Consider the following 26476-nt stretch of genomic DNA (forward strand, 5'->3'; position numbering starts at 1 on the left):
GCTATGGGTTTGTCATATATGACCTTTATTATGTTGAGGTAGTTTCCCTCTATTCCTACCTTCTGGAGGGTTTTTATCATAAATGGGTGTTGAATTTTGTTGAAAGCTTTTTCTGCATCTACTGAGATGATCATATGGTTTTTCTCCTTCAGTTGGTTAATATGGTGTATCACATAGATTGATTGTGTATCTTGAAGAATCCTTGCATTCCTAGGATACACCCCACTTGATCATAGTGTATGATCCTTTTAATGTGCTGTTGGATTCTGTTTGCTAGTATTTTGTTGAGAATTTTTGCATCTATGTTCATCAGTGATATTGGTCTGTAGTTTTCTTTCTCTGTGACATCTTTGTCTGGTTTTGGTATCAGGGTGATGGTGGCCTCATAGAATGAGCTTGGGAGTTTTCCTCCCTCTGCTATATTTTGGAAGAGTTTGAGAAGGATAGGTGTTAGCTCTTCTCTAAATGTTTGATAGAATTCTCCTGTGAAGCCATCTGGTGTTGGGCTTTTGTTTGTTGGAAGATTTTTAATCACAGTTTCAATGTCAGTACTTGTGATTGGTCTGTTTATATTTTCTATTTCTTCCAGGTTCAGTCTCAGAATGTTGTACTTTTCTATGAATTTGTCCATTTCTTCCAAATTGTCCACTTTATTGACATACAGTTGCTTGTAGTATCTCTGATAATCCTTTGTATTTCTGCAGTGTCAGTTGTTACATCTCCCTTTTCATTTCTAATTCTGTTGATTTGAGTCTTCTCCCTTTTTTTCTTGCTGAGTTTGGCTAATGGTTTATCAACTTTGTTTATCTGCTCAAAGAACCAGCTTTTAGGTTTATTGATTTTGCTATTATTTCCTTCATTTATTTTTCATTTATTTCTTATCTGATTTTTATGATTTCCTTCCTTCTGCTAACTTCGTTGGGTTTTTGCTCTTCTTTCTCTAGTTGCTTTAGGTGTAAGGTTAGGTTATTTGAGATGTTGCTTGTTTCTTGAGGTAGGATTGTATTGCTGTAAACTTCCCTGTTAGAACTGCTTTTGCTGCATCCCATCGGTTTTGGGTCGTCATGTTTTCATTGTCATTTGTTTCTAGGTATTTTTTGATTTCTTCAGTGATCTCTTGGTTTTTTAGTAGCATATTGTTTAGCCCCCATGTGTTCGTATTTTTTACAGATTTTTGCCTGTAATTGATATCTGTTCGTATAGTATTGTGGTTGGAAAATATACTTGGTATGATTTCAATTTTCTTAAATTTACCAAGGCTTGATTTGCGACCCAAGATATGATCTACCCTGGAGAATGTTCTATGTGCAGTACAGAAGAAAGTGTTTTCTGTTTTTTTTTGGATGGAATGTCCTATAAATATCAATTAAGTCCATCTTGTCTAATTTGTCATTTAAAGCTTGTGTTTCCTTATTTATTTTCATTTTGGATGATCTGTCCATTGGTGAAAGTGGGGTATTAAAGTCCCCTACTATGATTGTGTTACTGTCGATTTCCCCTTTATGGCTGTTAGCATTTGCCTTATGTATTGAGGTGATCCTATGTTGGGTGGATAAATGTTTGCAATTGTTATATCTTCTTCTTCGTTTGATTCCTTGATCATTATGTAGTGTCCTTCTTTGTCTCTTGTAATAGTCTTTGTTTTGAAGTCTACTTCGTCTGGTATGAGAATTGCTACTCCAGCTTTCTTCTGATTTCCATTTGCATGGAATATCTTTTTCCATCCCCTCACTTTCAGTCTATATGTGTCCCTAGATCTGAAGTGGGTCTCTTGTAGACAGCATACATACGGGTCTTGTTTTTGTATCCATTCAGCCCATCTTTGTCTTTTGGTTGGAGCATTTAATCCATTTAAATTTAAGGTAATTGTCAATATGTATGTTTCTATTACCATTTTCTTAATTGTTTTGGGTCATTTTGTAGGTTTTTTCCTTCTCTTGTGTTTCCTGCTTAGAGAAGTTCCTTTAGCATTTGCTGTAAAGCTGCTTTGGTGGTGCTGAATTCTCTTGGCTTTTGCTTGTCTGTAAATATTTTAGTTTCTCCATCGAATCTGAATGAGATCCTTGCTGGGTAGAGTAATCTTGGTTGTAGGTTTTTCCCTTTCATCACTTTAAATATGTCCTGCCACTCCCTTCTGGTTTGCAGAGTTTCTGCTGAAAGATCAGATGTTAGCCTTATGGGGATTCCCTTGTATGTTATTTGTTGTTTTTCCCTTGCTGCTTTTAATATTTGTTCTTTGTATTTAATTTTTGATAGTTTGATTAATATGTGCTTTGACGTGTTTCTCCTTGGATTTATCCTGTATGGGACTCTGTGCTTCCTGGACTTGATTAACTATTTCCTTTCCCATATTAGGGAAGTTTTCAACTATAATCTCTCCTAATATTTTCTCAGACCCTTTCTTTTTCTCTTCTTCTTCTGGGACCCCTATAATTCAAATGCTGGTGCATTTAATGTTGTCCCAGAGGTCTCTGACACTGTCCTCATTTCTTTTCATTCTTTTTTCTTTATTTTGCTCTGCAGTAGTTTTTTCCCCTATTTTATCTTCCAGGTCACTTATCCATTCTTCTGCCTCAGTTATTCTGCTATTGATTCCTTCTAGAGGATTTTTTTTTTTTTTTTTTTTTTTTTTGCGGTACGCAGGCCTCTCACTGTTGTGGCCTCTCCCATTGCGGAGCACAGGCTCCGGACGCACAGGCTCAGCGGCCATGGCTCACGGGCCTAGCCGCTCCGCGGCACGTGGGATCCTCCCAGACCGGGGCACGAACCCGTGTCCCCTGCATCAGCAGGCGGACTCTCAACCACTGCGCCACCAGGGGAGCCCCTAGAGGATTTTTAATTTCATTTATTGTGTTGTTCATCATTGTTTGTTTGCTCTTTACTTCTTCTAGGTCCTTGTTAAACGTTTCTTGTATTTTCTCCATTCTATTTCCAAGATTCTGGATCATGTTTACTATCATTACTCTGAATTCTTTTTCAGATAGGCTGCCTATTTCCTCTTCATTTGTTTGGTCTGGTTGGTTTTTACCTTGCTGCTTCATCTGCTGCATATTTCTCTGTCTTCTCATTTTGTTTAACTTACTGTGTTTGGGGTCTGCTTTTCCCAGGCTGCAGGTTCATAGCTCCCAATATTTTTGGTGTCTGCCCCCAGTGGGTGAGGTTGGGTCATTCGGTTGTGTAGGCTTCCTGGTGGAAGGGAATGATGCCTGTGTTCTGGTGGGTGGGGCTGGATGTTGTCTTTCTGGTGGGCAGGGCCACATCTGGTGGTGTGTTTTGGGATTCTGTGAACTTAGTATGATTTTAGGCAGCCTCTCTGCTAATGGGTGGGGTTGTATTCCCATCTTGCTAGTTGTTTGGCATCGGGCATCCAGCACTGGAGCTTGCTAGCTGTTGGGTGGAGCTGGGTCTTAGTGTTGAGATGAGGATCTCTGGGAGAGCTCTCGCCGTTTGATATTACATGGAGCTGGGAGGTCTCTGGTAGTCCAATGTCCTGACTCAGCTCTCCCACCTCAGAGGCTCAGGTCTGACACCTGGCCAGAGCACAAAGACCCTGTCAGCCACACGGCTCCAAAGCAAGTCCTCCGTGATGCTCCCCAGGTTATAATCATAGAGCTTTGTCTGCATTGTATTCTCTACGTTCATTTAGACTTTAGCAGCAAGTATTGATAATCAGAGCCTAAGGATGCCTAATTTTACCTGGAGTGATAATGGTTTAAGTAAACTAATTTTTGGACATTTTTCTCATCTACACCACACTAAGAAAGACAAAATTTCCCTTGGCAAATCTAACATGATGATTTTGGATAATTTCATGAAAAGTTTTAAAAGTATCTATCAGCATTTTCAGTAAAAGTGTCAGGCTGAAAAGATAGCACTGAACAGTTAGCTCAAAAAACTATTAAATAAAATATGATGAATTGCTGGGTCTACTTTTTCTGTGTTTGTAAGACATGATTGAGGAATGGGAATAACTCCATAATTGTATGCTATATGGTTTCCATGTTGGAGAAAACAGTCCAGAAATGGGAAGGGTAAAAGTTTCTCACCTCAGTGTTTCCGAGCACGTGCAACTTCAGAGGATATGTGGGCTAAACTAATCATTCGATTATTTCCTCTTACTTTCTTGTAAGCGTTTGGCTCATTTAGATTTTGGTGTTTCTCTGGAAGATAGAAAGTTCTTCTGTCCACTAGCTGTAATTTTAATAAGAATTTCCAATTTGTTGCTGGGTATCCCCTCAGGGACACCATACCAGCACTTTACACTCCACTTAGCCAAAACCAAACTCAGTTATCCCCTCTGCAAACCTGCTCCACTTCCTGTGTCTCCATCCCTTACAATACTTCAACTTTTCTTAAATTCAGCCAGACAGAGAAACTTGGAAAAATCTCCCACATCTCTACCTCTGACATTCAAAGATCAGCCCACTCTGGTGCATCACTGGTATGTAACCCTACTTTTCCATTGATTCCACCATTAAAGTCATCTTCTATCATGACCCCTATATTAGCATCCTTACTTCAGAAGCCTCCTCTTTCTCTAAGCTGTGCTTCCCTCTGGCTTAAGTGCTGTCTCTCAAAAGCTAGCATGATATTTTCCTCAAAAATCTATGGCTTCTGAAGTACCTAGGGGCAGGACAGGAATAAAGACACAGACGTAGAGAATGGACTTGAGGACACGGGGAGGGGGAAGGGTAAGCTGGGACAAAGTGAGAGAGTGGCATGGACATATATACACTACCAAATGTAAAACAGATAGCTAGTGGGAAGCGGCCGCATAGCACAGGGAGATCAGCTCGGTGCTTTGTGAGCACCTAGAGGTGTGGGATAGGGAGAGTGGGAGGGAGATGCAAGAGAGACGGGATATGGGGATAGAGGTATACATATAGCTGATTCATTTTGTTATGCAGCAGCAACTAACACACCATTGTGAAGCAATTATACTTCAATAAAAATGTTAAAAAAAGAAAAAAAAAACTATGGCTTCTAAACACCCTGAGAAAAACTTTCGAACTCCAGCAAGTGCCAATTCAGAAATCCCATAAAGAACCCTAGCCCATCCTTCTGGTCACATCTCCTACTCCTTTGCCTCCAGGAACGGCAGGCACGCCCCAAGCCCACCACACCCCTGCCATCCTCTCCCGCCTTCACAGTTCCACAGTCCACATTGGCTATCGTCCTCTACCTTTGACATTCGTCTTTCATAGTGCTTGGCTCAGCTCATATGACCCCGCATCATGAAGTCTTTTACAACCTCACTGTTATTCCCACCCCCTTTTTCCATCTGTCTACAGCACTCTTTCTCTACATCTGGATTCAGCATCAACTGCCACATATGATGTTATCTTCTAAACATTTTGTCTCTCCAGTTAGGATGTGCACCCTCTCATTATTGCATCCATCAAATGTCTCCAGGATTCCAGTCCCAGCCACTATTCTAGACAATAATGATACGAAGACCTACTTCTCTCTGTCAATGAGGTCAGTCTAGTATGTGATAAAACATGTAAATAATGTGATGTGGTGAGATAAGTATAATAAGGAAGTCCCAAGGGCAGGAAATAGGAAGACAGTGTGATAAGCACCAGCCTGAGATTCAGAAGACTCAGGTTCAGGGTCTGGCTCTGCTAATGTAACTAAGTTATGATGAACAAATCTCTTTGTTTCAGTTTTCTCATTTTTAAATTGAGATCCCTACCACTTAGTGTTCTTTAAGGCTCAAAATAAAATTAAATAGTTAATTTCCACTTGCTCCACCAGATTCACTCTCTGTCCTTTTTCTCTACTCTCTGACTCTAGAAGTGGACCTCTCCACATCGCCATTATGTCTCCAGGTTCTGCTAATTACTCCCTCCTCTGGCTGCTTAGGTCCTAGGGGAAGTTAGGCCCCAGGGTAACTCTCCCTTGTGGGTTCCCTGCACTCTACCCACACCTTTACAAATAATCTCTTTATTAAAGGCTCCTCAAATTACCCAAGTCGAATGTGCCATCTGTTTCCTGCCAGGACTGTGACTGATAAAACTGCTTTTCAAACTTGAAGTTGCTGTCTAAATGCGAGATATTTCTCATTTATCTCTGCACATTGCTTTACACAAAGCAGATTGCTGCTATTAATAATGGTAAAATGAGTGCATGCAAGGATAAATGAGTGAATGATCCTGTCCTTTTCCACTTCACTTATGTTCTTCTCTGGGTGATATCTTCTCGTCACCTCGACTGGATTTTGTAATGCCCTGATTTGATTTTTGTTCCCTTTAAACTCACTGTCTCTTAGGGGAAACCTTTCTGCACATAGTCTCTCTCAGGCTTTGTATGTTTCTAGCAGTTTAACTTGGAAGGGTTAACTTTGTTTGAAATTTCTAGAAATATCTCCCTTCAATAGGCTGCACACTTGCCTGATATCAAAATGGATTATTTATTTGTTCATTTATTTATATTTTTTGTTCATCAACATAAAAGCTGGCAAATAAGTCAAAAGCAAACAAATTGAGTGTTCTCCTACTACATGGGAACCAAGAGCATATTTAAGGAATCAGTAACCCAGATTGGGGTAGTTTTTTCTAAAGCACAATAAATAAATGTGGGGCAAACAATTGCCTCCACTGACCCCTTTTCTAGGCAAAAGCCCAGCCAATGAATGGACAATCGGGTATCTCCACGAAGGGATCTAAACAAAGGTAAATCACAGAATTCAGTATCTTGACATTTATGAAGAGCTGAGATCATGACTAATTAGACTTTAACATTAAATTAATTTATTTCCAGCAATTATAGACTATCTTTTTCTCCTGAATCCCCACGTAGCTTGATAAAATAAGAGATAAGTATTTTCCTCTTATTTTAACATTAGGTTGATGACATAAAAATGAGAAACTGACTTATGGAAACTATCTTTAGAAAACATAACTTTGAGTAAACATATTTAATGGTGTACTTTGGTACTGAGCAGCTATTTTTCATTAGCAAATAATTGCATAACTAGAATTCTTAATTAAAATTTGTGATGAGAAGTGAATCTGTTTATTCTGTAATTATGACCCAGAAATTCAGAACATATTGGGATATGCTATGAGCACAATTCCTCAAATTTTAAAATAGTAAAAGAACTCACAAAGCCTTTAAATAGGGACTCTTGGAGGAAAATTACACAGTGTGTGTGTGTGTGTGTGTGTGTGTGTGTGTGTGTGTGTGTGTGTATCCAGATACAGTAATATTTGAAAAGTCAACTGTTGAATATACTATAACATGGAAATATTCTACCTTAATGGCTGTTTGATACTGTTAAAAATTTCTAAACAGTCCTTCTGGATCTTTCTGGATTTTCCAGAGAGGCTCTTAGCCACCAATTTCTTCTTTTAGCTTTGTAATTGAAATACAAATTCAGACAATGGCAAACTCTGTGAGGCTCATTTTAAAGCTTTCCTTGATAATATAAGTTTGAAGTGATTTTTCAGCAACCATCACAATTCAAGCTTGTAGAAGACAGCCATGGAGGAACCCATCCTGGCCCATAGTCAAGTGGATCAGATAATGTTTAAATCTAACTGGGTTACTAGGGCCACCCTGGTACGAAAGTCTGTTATAAAAATGTAATAGGCCTTATTGTTTTTCCTTGCAGACTGTCAACAAGTGATATTTTCTAGGTTCAAAGGCCAGACAGATCTGGGGACGAGGAGAACATGGGTACAGACCACTCTGTGGAACCAACCAAAGGTTAGATAAGTTGTAGGTTTCTCCCAAGCCTCCTTCTAGGACACAAATAAAACCCCTGTAACTGGGGCTGGTGGAGCAAGCATTACCTCCTGTCACCTAGTTTGTGCCATTGCTGACTCAGTGACAGCATATCCCAGACCCAGAGTTAAACACTTGTTAGCCAGATGTATCTCCCATGTGCTACTGGGCCTTGTCACTTATCACAGTTTTATAGGGCATTGGGGATTTTAGACAACTCCTATAATTACAGTGGAACGCTAACAGTGTTTGCCATTGATTTTTATCCCAGAATGTCAGCTTCTTCCTGTCACCTGTACACATACTTTCCTGACTCCCTTTCATACTAGCAGTGTAATTTTTTAAATGACTCTAATATATTCAATATTAATAAAATGTCCATAATAGTAAGCATCCTATCTGAGAAAGCAAAAGGAAAGAAAAAATGTATCCTTTGTGTGCTTTCTGTGCCTTTATTTGGAAAGACAGGAATTACCCAGAATCCTAGTCTTTTTTTTTTTTTAACCAATAGATGGCCCTAGTGGTTTCTGGCAAAGAATTGGCTCTAACATATAGAAGTTCCTGTACTTAGAGCATTCAACAATAATAAATATTCGGCCCTTATTATTATTATTATTATTATTATTATTTTGCCACAGGTATGATCATATAGCCCTAACCATTAATTGAAATACTTGTAGCTTAACCAGTGAGGTTGATTTTAATATAAATTCACATGCTGCTAAACAGGTCTTTTACCTCTTTATTTACAAGCAATCCAAGGGAGTTACATGGGTAATAGAATGCATATAATGTATGGAGGTTTAAACCATGCTATAAACCCCGTTGAAGAGTTCCTGACACTAGTTTATATGTGGCAAGGTTTTCTAATGTTTTTGTTTCCTTTATTACTCAAGACATATTTTTTTAAACGTATGCTCTTTCCATTTTTCAGAGCATTGTGTCCTAGAAAGAAAATTAGTCTTAAGAGCCAAACAGACCTGTATTAGACTCTAGACTCTATCATCTACAAGGGCTAAAAATCCTGACAAGATGGTTAACTTCAGCAAGGATGGGTTTCTTTGTTCCTAAATGATGCCTGTCTCCAAGAGCTGTGTTAAGAATTAAGTGATACTATTGTGGCTAGCCACAGTTTCTTCTCCCTTTGTTGACTTGAATTTTAACATTGGCTCAAGCAAAAAAAAAATAACGTTAGGCAAGGAGATCTGTCTTTAAAAACAAAGTAAAAAGTTATATATTTTTTAAAACAGATAAAATGTTCTAATTCTCTGCCCCTTTTCATTATTTTCATTTTCATTATCTTTCTCCTTGGACATTCTATCATTTAAAAGATATTATTCGGTCCCAATTCTTCAAGGTCGGAGGCTTGGTTACTGTAAATTTGTGGAGAGAAGGCTGTCAGGAACTTATACAGAGTCCCAGCTTCCTTACATCTGCCAGGATATAAGCTGACCTCCCTGTGTCCTAAGTATTCCTTCCCAAAGTATATATAAGTAAAATTAAGCAAGTCACCCTTCATCCAAAAAGTTTATTGTGCTTCTGTTTGTTCAAAAGATCTTTGATAAAATGTTGATAGCATTCCTGCCTCTTGTCTGTTTACAAAAGAGCTAGTATTATTAGAGGTTGTTTGCTGTTCATCTTTTTGATGGGGAAAAAAAAAAAAGGCTGATTCTTTTTATTTGGCTTGAGCACTCAGTGTCCTTCCATACAGTGGCACCTGAGGAGTCATTAGCAAAACCAGATAAGTAACTGATTTATTATTTCCATATATGCACGGTGCATTCCCCTTACTCAGAGTGCACAGCAAAATTATTCATGTTAAGATAGAGCAATCACAATGACTACAAAAGCACATTTTTACCATTCCAAACATAAGCATTGCTGTGGTGGTCTACTATCATAGTACATGATAATAGAAATGAATTATGTCAGTAAAATCTGAGGTGTAAGCTTTACCATGATAAATATGTTTCATTGAAGTGAAGTGTTTTGACAGAGTCACTTTTATATGCAGACTGCTGAAATAAGGAGACCAGCCGTTCCCATGCAGATGCCGAGATTTGGGTCTACATTATTAATGATTTATCATGTCATGGAGAGTTTTGAAAGCACTTTCTATAATGTGCGAATGCAAGGAATACTATATGTGCATTCCAAATTAATCACAGAAGCTGTAGCTACCTTTGAAATTTCAATACCGATATCTTTTTGTTTTGAAACATGAAATTCTAAGCTGTATGATTCATTAAAATTCATACATGTTATTTCATATCAACTGGATACTAAGTAGTGTATATAGCTGAATTAATAGACATATATACATAGATGAGGGAAAGAAGGAGATGGAATGGAACAAAAATATTTTGCAAACCTATTGTGTACCATGTGCTTTCACCCGAAGTCTCACATTTAGTGTGAGGTTGGATTAAATTTCTAATCCAATTCTGCAGGATTCCAAGATTGCTCTGCCTACAGGGCACGTATAATAACATTGCCTAATATTTATTCAGTGCTTGCTGTGTTCCAAGTAAGATGCTAAACACTTTATATGAATTATCACATTCAGTCTTCATAAAATCCATTTGAAGTATTGTTATGACTCCTGTTTCACAGATGAGAACACTGATGCACAGTGTAGTTAAATAAATTATCCCAAGAGAGGAGGGGAGTATGGATTTGAATCCAGGTTGTCAAATGTTTCCAAAGCCTTCACTATTTACTACTGCTATTAACTGTGACCTCACTACTAACCACTATTACAACTAAGTAAGAGGTTAGGGTTCAGCTCCTGCGCAGTTACTACCTGTGTGGCCTTAGGCAAGTACCTTAAACCCTCTAAGCTTCAGTTTCCTCTCCTACAAAATGAAGATAATAATAGTACTTAAATCAGAGAATTGTTGTAAGCAGTAATACTTATAAAATGCTTAAAAGAGGTTGGCAGATAGTAAGCACTATTGCTTTGTTTAATAACTGTAATAGTTAAGGAGTGGTACTCTCCAATGATTGATAAAATTTTATTGACTATTACACACAGATTTTCTATAATTTTCAGATACATTTTATTCTTAAAACTAGATTGAACATGAAACATAGAAATAAAATTTTGAACTTTTCCTAAAGTAAACAGAGAAACAAAAAATAGACTGTAAATAAAGTTACTACTTATCACTCCTGGGAGATATGAGATAACGGCAAAAGCATAACCACTAATTATCTAAAGCACTGACCACTTTTAAGTATTCTTTCTAGGTGTGAAAAGAGCCAAAATGTTCCTTATTTCCTTCCTTCCTTCTTCCTTTTTTCATTTATTCATTCTTCACTCATTCAATGAACATCCTTACATGGATACTATGCTTGCCCTGGGGACACAAATGAATAAATGCCTACTGTGGAGGAGCATACAATCTAGAGATGACTATACTCCCTGATTCAGCACATAAAAGAGTGTGAGAAAGTTGTGGGTTTCCTTGCCGGATTTGTTTAACAAATATTTATTGAGTGTCTATTAAATGCCAGGCACCGTGCTAGGCACTGGGGCTGTCCAAGTAAATAAGACAAGATCCTAGCAGTTAAGAAGCACCCAGTAAGGAAGTCATCCTAAACAGTTATTTTCCCTTCCCTGTGATAAGTTACATAAGTGAACTTGCTAAGAGAGCACAGAAGAGAGGTGCTTAAACCCATCCTGGGGGCTAGTGGGATGAGGGAAATTCTGACACCTAAACGAAATTTTTATTAAAAGTCAAGAAAAGCAGAAATTAAAGTACATGCAGTAATGGAGGAAGAGTATCCCAGGAAGCAGAGACACAAGTGAAGACATGGAGACGTGAAACAGTGTGACCTAGTGGGGAACTGCACTTAGCAGGGCAATGCTAGAGCCAAACGCAACCATAGGGAGGGGGAAAGTCCAGCTGGAGAAGTAAACAGGACTAAAAGGTTAAGTGTGTAAAATCAACTGAAAGGACCAAATGCTGGTTCTGGGAACCAGGAAAATGATGAATCTTTAAGAGTAATATTTTGCTCTGACTAAAAGATAAAGGGTATCATTCTTTTGATGTCAGTAGATAGTCCACTTCCCTACCTCTCTTTCCCTTTTGGACCAAACATGGGGATTGGCTCTGAGGTCTAGACTGAAAACGTATCTAATCCTTGGCTCAAAATAACCTATCAGCATATTCTTCTGCAACCTAAAGGTTTTTTTATTCCACAATTTAAGAACTCAATCTCAGGTAAACTGTACTCTCTGGGGTGGCACTCTGTAAAGCTGGCCATCGCAGAATTTCAGCAAAGAATTCAAGAATCTGGAGAACTTAACTTTTTTTTTTCTTCTCTGCTACTGCAGACAGAAGACAGTTCATAAGCTTTCTGCCTCCAGGTGGGTGGCGATAGGAATCCTCATCAAACCACTGGTCACCCTCTTGCATCTTCATTCAGTGCACAGAGCCCTTTCCCTGCAGCGGGGCTTGCTCCCTTGATGGAGAAAATACGGAGTGACTGGACACCAGTAAAACAGGCACAGCTTTCTGGGTCAGAAGTTGGCTGGGAAAGGGCCCCGACTGCCAAGTAACTTGCAATGATGTCAGAGCCCAGCACAACCTGAAAACACCAGCCAGCCAGCCAACAAAAGCCTTAACAACAACAGAAAAATCACAAAGCTGTGTTGCCAAAGCTGTTCTTTCTGCCCCCTACCCCTGACTTCGAATGGGAGAAACAGCGGGAAGAGAGTTTATATTTTAAAAGACTCCCCTTCTTCCTCCCTCCTTCTTCCTTTTGGTAACAAAGTGTTAACTAGGGAGGAAACAGTCCTCCGGATGAGTCCTGCAGCAGTTCCTTGGGGTGTCTTTTTTGAGTTCCTTTTCAAGGCTGTCAGTGGAAGTTTTAGAAATAACTCAGTACAGGGTATTTTTCCTAAATGTAAACGTGTAACTGTGCTGAGGAGAAAGCAGGAACCATCGAGGAAAGGAAAATCCTTTCTCTAGCCCCTTCTCCTCTCATTCACGGTAATTAACCATACTCAAATGAAAATTAAAAGTTTGTTGGAAAAGCTCCCTTCTTTCTTTTTCTTTAAATGGGGGCATCATGGTTCATTCCAGCCATTTAGACCCCTCAGTGATTCATAATTCAACTGGAAATTTTAATAAAAACACAGCCTGTTCTTGGATATGAAGTTTGGATTAAAATCCTCTTGTTTTTAAGTATGTGACTTTTTTCCTTTCCTTTGTGACAGTCAATTTGAAATGATGTCACTTCAAGGACATTTTCATTTCTCCCAGAACATATTACACGACACACTTGCCTGTAAAACCGGCTCATTAGCCTGCAAAATTATACTGTACTGAATGGCTTTCATTCAAAGTAGAAATGGGATGTTTAGTAGGCAATTTCTGTATTTTATAAAGATAAAACAATGTTTGATTGCTTCTTCCTAGCTGTTTTGCTTAGTGGTTGTAAAGAGAAATTGGGGCGGGGGACGACAAAGGTAATATGGGGGCGGGCTTGTAAGGATGTGCTTAAAAAATAAATCTTAGATGAGGAAACTAAGGCATAACTTTACGGAGCAACTGTGCCTGCAGCTCCTCTGGGCTGCAACGCCTTGTCCTCTAAATGTCTGGAGGAAAGCTCAAAAAAAGTGAGGGAGCGAAAAAAAGAGGGAAAGAGGTAGGAAAGCAAAAAGGCTGCTTCTCAGGCTGCAGCAGCCACCGCGAGCTGGATGACTGAGGCGCTGCGAGTTGCTGGAAGGAGCAGCTCTTCAGAGCTGGCGAGAGGGAGGGCGCGCAGCAGAGCGCCGGGGAGGAGGAGGGACGCGGAGGCCACCGAGGGGTCAGCCGGGCCGCGGCGCCGGGCTGGGGGCCTCCAGGCGGCGCTGGCCGCGGCGCTCGGGAGAGGGCGAGCGCGCCGGGCCGCCCGCGCCTCCTGCCGTCCGCGCCCGGGGGTGGGCCCCACGCCGCGAGCTGCCGAGTGCGGGGAGGGAATGAGGCTCCGGCTCGCCTGATGGATTGACTTGGAGATGGATCGAATTACACCATTTGCTGTGCCTCGATTTGTTTGGCTCCCGCTCCGTCCCGCTGCTGCTGTCGTTGTCGCTGCCGCTGCTGCAAGGACTGGTGGTGGCGAGTTTCAGGATTATATCGAAGAAGCCAAAACCTAAAGAGACACAGGGATATATCTCCTTTTTCTTTATTTTTTATTTTCTAGTCTCCCTGAGCGTGATAAGCTTTTTTTTTTTTTAAACCAGCCTCCCCCCATGAGGTAAGACAGCCTTATAAAAATTTGCTAATGCTCTAGGCGCCTGGTGGGGATCGGACCCTGATCCTTAGAGCCTGAATTGCTTCTGGTGTATGTGTACGTGTGCGTATGCGTGTGTGTTGGCACTGGAGAGTTGATTTCTTTTCCAAGCTGTTCTCTCCGCCTGCTGTACCAGGGACGCGCAAAGGGCTGGAGAGGTTTGGCGGTCGCGTCAAATCTCGCATTGCTGGAGGCTTGCGGGGAGTGAGCCCCCCAACACTGTGCACCCCCCTCGGGGGAAAAAAAGCCGAAGGAGGGAGCCAGCAAAAGTTTCTCGCCAGGCAGCGCCAGCTCCGCGCTCCCCCTCACCTTATCAGTGGGAACCCGGCTGCTTCGGTGCCGGGCACCACGTCCCCAGCCCGCGCGACCGCCGAGCGAAGGCTGAAGGAGCCGGCTGCGGGCTCCGCCGTCCCCTTCCGCCCGCCCGCCCGGGAGCCGACTCTGGGACCGCCGGGCCAGGCTAGCCGTGGATGGGCGAGCACTCGCCCGCGCCAGGAGAAGGGGCGCAGCTCAGCCGCCGACGGACGAGCGGCTCACGGCGGACGCCGGCTACCTGTCAGTGCGCCCCGGGGTCGGACGGCCCACCGGTAGCGCCTGTTGGCTAGGGGCGGGGGCTCGGGGGACTAGGCCCTCCCCCAGCCCTCCAGGCTCCAGTACCGGCGGGCGGCCGCTTCCCAACCCTCCCTCTCCCCCTGCTGGCCGAGCGCGCCGCGGGCGGACTCCGGGGCCCAGCGCTGCCCGCCTCCCACCCGGCGCCCCGTTTCTTCTCCCGGCCGCTCTCCCCCGCAACTTTCCGTGCTTTGTTCTCCGGCTGGAAATGATTTACGGAAGCGTCTTGGACAGGGTCTCCGCCAGGCGGCAAGAGCCCAGCGCTGAGATGTGTTACGTTCTCATCTGCCCATCAATTATGGATGGAAACAAATAAGGAAGAGTCAATTTTGCATGAGCCCCTTCTCCGGCGGCGAGAGGCATTCTGCAGCCCGGAGGGAGCCGCCGCTCGCGTCGGCAGCCGCTGGCAGGGGGATGGTGAGGCGGAAGGTAGGGAAACTTTTTATCTCCCGTCTTGACAGCAATGATGTTTGTTCCTGGTCTGCAGAAACTGATACAGCAGCCGCCTTGGGTAATTTGGAAGGGCTTAAAGCTTCCTCTGTCGTGTATAACTCTTGGATTGAAACTAAAGGTCATAAAGGACTTGAAGGTGCGGATGAGAACTGGGTTTGAAAATTTTTTGTTACATCAGTTCTCGGGACCACTGCTGTCAGGTGATTCTCTAAATCCCAATCTTGTAAAGAGCTAAATGTCGTGGAGCTAGAGAGGAGTGAAGTAGCGGTGTTATAGGAACCCAGAATACTACTCCTCATTCTGAGGTGACCAGTCAGTAACCCAAGTTCCGGCATCCCCACTCCTCACTATGTTCAGCTGGGAGATTCACACAGAAGGAACAGTAGATCATTATTATATATATATACAGACATGCAAACAATAATAGGACCTTATGTCCATCACTATGGGCCCGCGGCTTTCCCTTAAAAATAACGGTAGTGTTTCCAGTTACTTGGGAGAAGAAATGTGTAGGGCAATTTTCCCAAGAACTTCTGGCTCCTAAGAATTGAAGTCTGCAGTAAAATGTTTAGTTGCTTTTTAAGGATTGTCCTTCCCTCTACTTGATATTTGGGGCAGTAAAGTGGATGCTTTTGTTTCAAGGCTGAAGTCCTGGGGAAAGGTTTAACATTTTTTAATCTGGTTTGGTCTCCGTTCCTCAGAATTGGAGAAATAATTGTTTGGAGAAATTTTTCAAGGTTTCTTCCTTGTAGAATTGAGAAATCTTATCCCAGACAGCTCAAGGTGAGGATTTTACTATTCTTTTGGTGGTTTAACAATAGGTTTTGATGCTGGTTTATTCATGTTGTTAAAAAAAAATCCCCTCGCTCTCTTTGATAGCTAACTCAGGAAATTAAGTTGTGTGTCGTCACATTTAATGTAGTGAGTGACAGGCATATTCTGTCAGGCTGGCAAATATTACACAAACATTTACGCTGGCTTAGATGAATAGAAATTGCCAAGTAAGCTCTGAGATTTGGGCCTATATTACCATGAACGTAAACATCTTGAGGTAAATAAACATAGCTGAGTTTTGTTTTTAAAGTTAGTGTCCATGCTTTCATTTAGGTCCCTAGACTGTGCCCCCAGAAAGACAAATAACCCTGAGATTTCCAAATGGTGTTGTTTAGCAAACCATTTTCTTCCAGTGGTACATTTGGTGAAATTAACAGCCAGTTACTATTTCTTATTGGATTCTAGTTGTTACCTGTCCTTGTTTCTGTTAGGGATGCTACATAGGTAACCTTTTTTGAGGAACATTTCTGTGATGCAGGACAGTGTGCCTGGAATATCGTGGTTTGTCCTTCACCAAACAGCTAGTTAACCTGAATTTGATTTAGATTTGTGGGCATTTTGCCCTCTTTCTCTTTATTTATTTATTTATTTATTTATTTATTTATTTATTTATTTATTTATTTATGTGCCCTCTAACAGCACCATCTGGTCTTGTCTCCCCTCGTTTGGATGGATTTGAAAGATGGTTGTGACTCAAACCTATTAGTCCTTAGAGTTAGGGTAACTTCCTTAGAAATCCAGTGGACTTAAGTTCACTGGCTGCTTGCTAAACAGGAAGGATCTGTCCAGTAACTGTGCTCTGGGTAAGTAGGCCCCTGAATCCTGTGTGGTGGTTTCTATTGCATGAAAGGCACACAGACAAAGTAAGCAGGAATTGGAGCTTTGTTTCACAAAAAATGCCCATAATTGTTAAGGACTTATTGAAACTGGAGAAGTTCTTCACTTCTTGCTGCTCCATCAAAATAAGCCTTGGTAATTAGCTTAGTCATTGTTCTTGCATTTGAGTTTCACTAAGAGACAAAGAGTGAAAAATGCATCTGAAATAGGGTCATTTTTCACCCTTCTGATGCATTTTATGCAGAGTTAAGAGCCTGGCTGAATGTCTAACCATTATTGGTGTAACCGTAGGAGGTGGACTCCTTTCTTAGCATATTACAAGATAAAATATTACCTTTTATTTCAGTTAATAGACTTTAAGCCTGCCCATTCTAGATTCATTTCTAGAGGAAGCAAGAAGTGCTTGAGGTATGCCAGCCAGTCAGTATTTATTGAGTCCCTGTCATTTGCAAGGAGCTATGCTAGCCAATGTTCCAACATCGGGTGAGGCAGACATGTTTCTCTATGTTCAACTTAAGTAAGAAAGAAGAATCCAAAGAAACAGAGGATGGCAAAACTGGATCATTTGGCAAGAAATGTAAATCTGCATCTTTTTTTGAAGCATGTTCTTTCATCCTAAAGATTTTAAGGCAAGATTATCCATACCATGTATTTATAGGGGGGCCAGTCTTCCTGCCTTTAACACTAATAATGCAATGTACTATTAGTGTAATTCACATGTTGAAACTGTCATTGGAGCAGGAGATCTCGCTTTCAATGGCTCATGTGAATGGAGACTTAGAGTTAAAATCTACCAAAGCCAGTGTCTTAGGTTGCAGCTTATTTTGTGAACAGCTGCCAACTTCCAGTTGTGGGGGAAAAATGTGTTTTGATCTATTCTCATGACATGTAGAGAGAATGAAAACCATGTAACTATTTTAAGCATATCATAACCCCTTTCAGTGAAGGTGGCTATTGTTGGGCTAACTTTTCCTCCTCAGACCCTGACAAGTGTCAGTGCAGCTGATAAGTGAAGCTGCTTCCACTCTTCCCAGTAGGATCGCTAGGAAACATTCTTACTTTGAAAAGCAACCGTTTATGTAACCAAGAGTGATCAAATCGTGGTCCACTAGATACCCCACGAGGAATACTTTTCTCAAACTTTTCTTTTCTATTAAGCTTTTGTTAACTCACCCAGATTAGCATTTTAACAACCCTGAAGTGAACTTCTGCCATTCTCTCTACTTGGACACAGTATGTAGATCATCCATCATTCTGCCCTTGGCTACAACAAGCTGCTGGCTCCATCACCATTTGGAGCTACACAGAATCCATCCGACTGTGAACAACACAGCTGGCTACAGCAATTTTTTCTTCCACACCACTGGCAACATTGTCTGGCTGTGGTAGCTAAAGTTAACACCCAGAACAGGAGGTTTCCATTATTTGCTAACCTGTGCTGGGCCCCTCACCCACTTCTGGGGGCACACCTGCAGAAAGGCCCTGCTGGCTTGCAGTGGCATGTTCCACTTGAGAGCGGACTTGCCTCAACCTTACGTGACCCACAGGAAAGCCTCTTTAAACTTGGTACGATTAAACCACCAGAATTACAGAATTAAAAGGAGTCATTCACACACCACTCATCCTAGACCTTCAGAACTCAGTCTATTGAAAGGGGGAAGAAAAGAATGAAGTAGCTTTTAGCCTGTGATCCCAAATGACTGAAAACAGAAAAAGACCCTGTCTAGTTCTTTGGAGAGTGAAGGTATCATTGCTTCATCTCTTTTCACAAAGAACCTGTGATATACCTAAATCTGGGACCCATGAGTAACGGAACCCAATGCTTTCTGCCACATTGTTTGGTTTGTTTTCTTCTTTTTACTCAATAAGATATCTGTTACAGTAGTCATTGCTTGTTAAAGCAAGGATGGCATGAATTAGGTGGACATGTTTATTAGGTTACGTTGCCAAGCTTTTTTTTTAAAAAAAGACTTTTATAATTAGAAGTACTGCTTTTGGAGTTTGATGTGGGAAGGGGAGACTGCCTCATATTTTGGTGGGAGATAGTCTTCTCACCTCTTTTCCTAATGTTTACTAATGAAATCAGCCACAAAACAGCTGAGATGATGTGGTGGCTCCAGCCGATGATGATGATGGAAGAGGAAGAAGAGAAAGCAGCAACCACAACAACTACACTTGTTGTTAGTCTGCTTACTAATTTCTAGGCACACACTAAGACCTTTATCTTAATTATGTCATGTAACAAACAGCTGGGGTGGGTGAGGCAGATTCTGTTATTATCACCGCTTTATCAAAAAAAGAACTCAAGCACCTGAGAAGTCAAGTCACTTTCCTGAGGTCTTAGACCAGGGAAGTGGTGGAGTCAGGATTTGAACTCAGGTCTCACTGACATCTCAGCCCACCATGTCATCACTGCACTGAACTGTTTCCAGGAACATAGATCACCCTGCAATCTTCTGACTCCCTGATATTTCTGACACTGTTTTTTCAATAAAAGAGTCATACTTTGAGGGAAATCTTTGTATTGAATGAAATGATATGTACAGAATCGGTATGCTCTTAAGTTTTAACATTTCTCTAAACTAAATCATACTGGCGTACTCTTCTTTCATTTTAATTCCTATTGGCCAAATAATTAATGACACACTCTTCTTTTCAAGTGTCCTAAAACAGCATCTTCTTCCACCATTTTTCTCCATGTTAGGCTTTCCTGTCCAAGATTGCATGGCATAGGACAAATGGCAGTACTCATCACTCGCCACCAAAAAAGTGCTTCTGCATCAGGGTGCGATTGACATTCATTTCCCTGATCTTGGCAGGTGAAGATCCATTATGTATCTCTGTCCCATTTCCCAGGAGTATTTATGGGCCCCATCAGCAAAGACAGAGCTACAGCTGTTCAAGCATTAGTGGCATGAGGATGGAAATTGTCTTACTGAAGTTTGACTATGTATTATACTGTAATATACATTTTTCTTACTTATGGTTGAGAGAGAATCCTTTTACCTCTTTGAGTAATCAGATACGTTGTTGAGAAATTGTCACCCATGCATACACATTTTTTTCTTCTTTTTTTTTTTTTTTTTTTTTTTTGCGGTACGCGGGCCTCTCACTGTTGTGGCCTCTCCCGTTGCGGAGCACAGGCTCCGGACACGCAGGCTCAGTGGCCATGGCTCACGGGCCCAGCCGCTCCGCGGCATGTGGGATCTTCCCGGACCGGGGCACGAACCCGGGTCCCCTGCATCGGCAGGCGGACCCCCAACCACTGTGCCACCAGGGAAGCCCCGCATTTTTTGTTGTTCTTTTTTATTCAGGATTCCTATGGGAGGGAAAAAAACAAATACACATTACCACTACATATAATGGTGAAATTTAAGGTTTTCAACATACATTTTGGGAAAAGAAATATGGGTTTTAAAAAGTCCAATATGTTGGTACATGTATAATAAGGCCTCAGGAGGATCTGCAATTACTTAGCCTATTATTGGAGTCTGTATTTAAAAATAAAATCAGGAGTTTCTACTCAGCTGAGGAACTGGCACATATGAACGAGAGCAGATGAAGCTCTTTGAGAAAATAACACTTCCATTCCAGGAGCCGGCTGTCAGCAGACCAGGGACTCAGACTCCCCCAGCGCCTACATTGGCCTACGCCTCTCTTGTCATGAGAAGGGTCTCTGGAAACTGTTTGGTCTGCAGAGTTGTCTGTATTAGTAAGTCCCCAAACGTCCTGTGGGTAATTGGTGGATCAAGTAAATATATTTTTTAAAGCTATAGAAGAAGGAGGAGGGCAGGCAGCAAAAGGGGGGAGATACAGAATGTTGCAGTTGTTTTTGTCCTTGCTGGGGTAACCATTTGTTCACTCAGCTGACTTTTACCAAGTGTTGGCTCTGTACAAGGAGGTGCCAGGGTGGGGAAACGGTTCAAAGAGGAACTGACATGGATCCAGAGTTCAAGGCTCTTACTAAGTGGTGTAGAGAAAACGAGGTACCCATAGAGCCAAAATAAAATGGCAAGTGTCTTAAGTGCCAGAAAACACACATGGACCTATGGTAATTGAGAGGAGTGAGAAGTTATTTCTGGCTGGGGTGGTCAGGGAAGGCTTTGTGGAGCCGCTGGTATTCGAGCTGGCCCTTGACCTAGGTAGGATTTGGACAGGTGGACAGCAAGGGGCAGTAGGGGAGGTGGTGAGAGGGAGGGCATTCCAAGCATAGAGAACAGCTTAGGCAAAGGCCCTGGGATGCGCGTAGGGGTCTAGATCACTTGTCCACGTTTGGGTCCTGACCTAGACTCGCGTTTCAGGTGTGAAGAAGCAGTTTGCCGTACCATCTACAAATATTTTTTGAGTGTCTCTGGTCTACTCTACTTAGCCAATCAGCAGATGGCCCTGCGACTTAAGCCATCAGAATGAATGGGATCAATCTTGTGATGATTCAGGAGTTTGCTCCGTGATCAGAGCTGAGACCCCACATCAACTGCCAACTGGTTCAGTGTTACACAGGAATATTGCAAGGGATCGCGTGATTTGCCTCGAATTACCCAGCAAGCTGGCTCCCCCCACAGAGGGGTTTAGCAGAATCAAACTAGAAGGTTGATGCTTCATGGGCTTTATTTTTTGCTTTAACTTGAAGAGACTCTAGACAGAGACTCTATAACAGAGAATGAGCTGCATACATAGATGTGGGTTTGGGGAAGATGTGGAGATAGGAAGCGGAAGAGAGAGTAGAAACTTGTTGAAACCGCGAGAGAGGCATGAGTTGGAGTCTAGGTGCTCGGTAGAGGAGATCCGCAGGCCCCATGAGGTTAGACTGCCTGTTCACGGCTGTAACTTAGCAGAGTACGTGACACATAAGTAGACGTGGTGCAGATATTTTAGTAAACATGTTAATTGAGTTTAACTTTTCATTCGATTGTAGTTATAACCTATCATGCCTGGTAAAGTTCGCAAGCAATGGCGCTAGAGCTATGGCAGCCTTTTCCTAATAGAACGAGCAAAAAAGTGGCAGTAAACAACCTGGAGTTACTAATACTTCCTTTTAGAAAACCCCATCCTTGAGAGGCCCTGGGGATCCAGCATCCCTTTTTGGGTCTGAGCTTTCAGGATAAACTCACCGCTATCCATGCCTCTCCACGACCCTACCTTCCCAACCCCCACACCTTCACCTTTCTCCCTTACCCGCCCCCCCCATCCCGTGCCCTGCCATACTCCAAGCGAGGCTGTTTGGGTATGAGGGTTTCCAAGCCATCATTAACCCCTTGAGTTAACGTAAATTGTAATCAATCCACGATTAAATTTAATAGTGGAGGTGATAAGCTTTCTGGGAGGAAAGACCGGAAGTTCTCTGTAGTATAAGCACATGAATAGGTAACAAAGGAAAAATAAAATGAAAACAGTTACATTGGGGAATGGTTAAGCCAATTGCTTTGCCAAGAATTGCTCCAGTGGTTCAATTTTCCCTGGTATGTTTAAGTCTTTTACAAGTTAATGGTTACATGACAGACAGTCTGAGAGAAGACTCTTAAGTCTGAGGGAACACTGCCAATGAAAGATCAATCAGAAATTATAAAATAGGTCAATGGGGAAAAAGGGTTAAGCATATACAAATTCAATATTAGGGACTTTTCAGGAATATTCCAGTGACGTAAAGCAGAGAACCTGCTGGATCTAGGAATTAGTCTGGCTCCTACCCAGTTACTTTCTGAAGTGAAGGGTGTGCTGCCTCCCTGCACAGAGCACAGTTGCTTTCCAGACAAAACCTAAAATAAACTGGCCTGGCTCAGCTCAACTAATAATAACAGCTAGCCCTCACCGTGTGCTTACCAGGTGCCGTGGCACCGTGCCTAGTACTTTAAATATGTTACCTAATTTAATCCTCATGCTACCCCTGAGAGTGTGGGATAGCTGATAGCTCCCTCAGAGTTAGCATTTATTAAGTGCTGACCATGTGCCTTATACTCTTTTAAGTGGATATATTAAATCAACTGATCAGAATTCTTTGAGGTGGGTAATATTATTAATAATATCCTCAATTTACACGGGGGAAAAACTAAGGGATGGGAGATTAAGTAATTTTCCCAGGGTCAAACAGCTAATGAGTAGTGGAACCAGGGGACTCGGGTCCATGGGAAGCAACTCAGTAGGATGGTTAAGAACATGAACTCAAGCCAGCCTGTTGGGGCGTGCGTCCTGGCTGTGTGATCGATTGGCTGTGTGATCTTGAGCGAATTACTTAACCTCTCTGAGCCTCAGTTTCATGACATAAAAGGTGGATGATGATGGTAGTACCCACCTGGTAGGCATTGTGAGACGTAAATGAATTAAGATTTGAGCAGCACTTAGAATGGTGCTTGGCTAGCAGTGAGTGCTGTATTTATCTCAGTGTCTGTTAAGTAAAAGTAAATGCAGTCTGGCTCCAAGGCCCATGCTTTTAGCCCTTATACTATGCAGTCTTTTCACATGTGATTTTATCATATCTCTTTGACTGATATATAGACCTGGAAGCCAGTTTTACAACTAGCTCTTCTCTACCACCACCCACTATACTTGCCACAGATTCAGCCAGCCTGCAAAGGGGAATTTGGCAGGAGAGCTCCAGGGGCCTAGAGAGTCACCTTAGACCTTGACGCCTAGCTGCCTAGCCCTGACCCATATATCAGCCATTTCAGATTCATGATGTCAGAAATCTGGCTTCCTCTGTTGGTTGGGCCGAAGGACAAAAATGTAGGTGACTGGTATGTGTTCTATGCTGGTTGCTCCCTAGTCTGATTAAAACCTGAATAACACCATGGAAATTCAGGCCCTCTCCTAACAATTCCTGTCATCACCCACAATTTTGATCTCTACCAGTGGTCCTCAAACTTTAAAATTTATCAGAATCACATAGGGCTAAAATGCAGATTCCCAGGGCCCCAGCACCAATGGGTCTGTGTTGCTGGGTCTGGAATGGGGCCCCAGAGTCAGCATTTTCAACAAACTCCTAAAGTGACTCATGCTATGGTCCCTTGACCACAATTTGAGAAACAGTGCTCTGGTGTAGCCAGAGTTTCTCAAATGTCAGTGCGCCTGCAAATTGCCTGGCATCTTGCTAAAATTCAGATTCCCATCAAAGCCAGGTGCTAGACTTCAAGGCTGGTGTTGGCAGGCCACTAGGTAGTAGATCTCAAACCTCTTGCCTACAGCACAGGGTGAATGGTTATGAGCCAAAGGCATCCTGGCCAGCTCATGAAAGAGTTAGAAAGTAATAAAAAGTAATAAAATCTGCTCAAAGCTGCCATTTTTTTTTTCTAGTTTGCAAAAGATCTTCACAGTGAGCAGAAATTAAGAAACATAAAGGACACTCACTTATTTCTGCTGACTGGTCTATATCATTTCATAAATGGAGTCCTGGGCCAGTATTCATAGCAACAGTTTTTGATTTAACGATAAACTGAGATAAGGGTAATCAAACTTCATGCTTCAGGGTATCAGGTGATTGCCTTCTGCAGTCAGGATGGAATCTTTTCCCTTATGCTTTGCACAACTGACTAGATGCATTACAGTGAGGCCTTGGGCTGCGCTTGCAGGAGCTGGGGCAGGAGGCCCTGGCAAAAAACGCCTCTGGATGAGATCACATGGGAAATGGTCTTGTGTGGGATGAAGAACTCCATCATTTGGCCTTATCATTTTTGTTTTATGTTAAGATTCTACATACCCTGTGTGTATATTTCTATAAACCACATGATGAAATTGGCAGCCTATTGTATCTGGAATCAGATGACCTGGACTCCAACTTTGGCCAATAGTGGGCTCTTTGAGTGACCTAAGGAAAGCACTGTCTCCTCGGAGGCACTGTCTCCTCACCTGTGGACTCATAATTATAACGAGCATCAAATAAGATGATGTTGATAAAAGGGCTTCGTAAAAACCAGATAAGTGCCACTCAAATGTAAGGGATTATTATGATACAATGAATTATACTTTATGGAATCACCATTTATTACAATCACAATATATAAATCTCCTCTCTATATAATGATACCATGCATAATGACAGTGAACATTTATTGAGTTCTTCATCCCTGCCAAGCACTAAAGAGTTTTATTTGCATTCTCTTATTTAATCCTCATGTCAGTCCTTTAGGGCACATCCTATTTTTATTCCCATTTTATAGATGAGGGCACAGATACTCAAGGAGCATAAGTGACTTTCCTTTTGCTGTTTTAACAAATTACTACAAACTTAGATGTCTAAACAACACAGATCTATTACCTGACAATTCCGGAGGGCACAGATACTCAAGGAGCATAAGTGAGTTTCCTTTTGCTGTTGTAACAAATTACTGCAAACTTAGATGTCTAAACAACACAGATTTATTACCTGACAATTCCGGGGGTTTGAAGTCCCAAATGTGTTTCACCAGGCTGAAGTCAAGGTGTCAGCAGGGCTTTATTCCTTCTGGAGGCTCCACGGGAGAATTCGTTTCCTTCCCTCTTCCAGATTCTAGAGGCCACCTGCATTTCTTTGCTTGTGGCCCCTTTCTCCAGATTCCAAGCCAGCCATCATATAACTCCGTCTTCTGCTTCCATAGACACATCTCCTTCTTCGATTCTTCTGCCTTCCTCTTCCATCTTTTAAGGACCCTTGTGATTACATGGAGTCCACCCAGGTAATCCAGGAAAATCCCCCTATTTTAAGGTCTCTTATTTAATCACATACATAGAGTCCCTCTTTCTGTATATAATAGCATATTCACAGATTCTAGGGACAGGGTGTGGACATCTTTGGGGATGATGGGGACATGATTCTGTCTACCACAGTTAAGTACTTGCTAGAAGCACACAATGGCAGCATCAGAATTCATGGCCAAGCCCGTCTGACTTCAAAGCCCATGATATCAACCACTCACTATAAAATCTCCTCAGTTCAGTCAGTGAAAGAAACAATAAAATCACAGAACATAAGTAGTGAGGAGGGCCATGTTACTTTTAGAATAATCAATTGGGGGCTTTTAAATATCATTGTAGCAGTAACAACACAAGACATTAACCTTACTGATCTCCATGTCTAACTTTGTACTAAGCATTCTATATATATAGTCATTCACTTTTTTCTTGTGAGGTTGAATATTATTTACCTGGTAAATGAATTCACAGGGTCCCTGAATCCAGTTGTCTTTCATGGGGTGACTAAATAAAGAGCATTTGGGGGACCAGGGGACCATTTTTGGAGGACTATACAAAGGTATGTTAATGGAGCTACTGGTCCAGCAAAGGATGATTGACAAAAGGTAATGGATATAACCAGACCATCTTTTGCTGTCTCTGATGGTGTCTCTTGGCCAATTGGATGTGGTTCCTCAGGTAGCACTTACCCCAGCCCATCCACTGATAGCCAAGACCATCTCCAACTTCTGAGGCTTGATGTCCTCAGAGGTCAGTCAGAAAATCGGGAGCCTGTGTTTTGCTAAGAATTGTAGAAAGTTGTCAGAGATCTCTTTCCCACTCTCTTACTTTTCTTCTCTTTCTCTTTCTTCTCTTTGCCACACACTTTGCTGATTTCTGAGGATTAATGTAGTTTTAAAGTTCAAAACGTGCACCCATCACTGAAAAGGCTGTGAGAGGACAGAGCTGGAGTCTGGAAATCTGGCCTGGCTCCTCTGTTAGCCCACCAGATAGCTCTGGACAAGGCCCTGGCCTTGCTGGCCCTAGTGCTCTCATTAGAACAAAGTGAGGTCGGGATGGGCATCAGAGACAG

General features: G+C 42.0%; 1 protein-coding gene across 16 annotated transcripts in view; it reads left to right on the top strand.

The window, feature by feature from the left end:
* The window catches only part of SEMA6D (semaphorin 6D), a 607719-nt gene that overhangs the window by 538395 nt on the left and 42848 nt on the right, over nucleotides 1–26476 (top strand). For 3 of the 16 annotated variants that reach the window (XM_067029193.1, XM_067029199.1, XM_067029205.1), the window contains exon 1: nucleotides 13614–13974. The exons of 10 other annotated variants lie outside the window; for them this stretch is intronic. The gene's annotated coding sequence lies outside the window, so the exon portion shown is untranslated. Of the gene's footprint in view, nucleotides 1–13613; nucleotides 15049–26476 lie in introns of those variants that run through there. 3 more of the 16 variants (XM_059059466.2, XM_067029204.1, XM_067029192.1) reach the window with 3 other exon arrangements.

The sequence above is a fragment of the Kogia breviceps genome, chromosome 3, assembly GCF_026419965.1.
Source record: "Kogia breviceps isolate mKogBre1 chromosome 3, mKogBre1 haplotype 1, whole genome shotgun sequence".
Classification (NCBI taxonomy): domain Eukaryota; kingdom Metazoa; phylum Chordata; class Mammalia; order Artiodactyla; family Physeteridae; genus Kogia; species Kogia breviceps.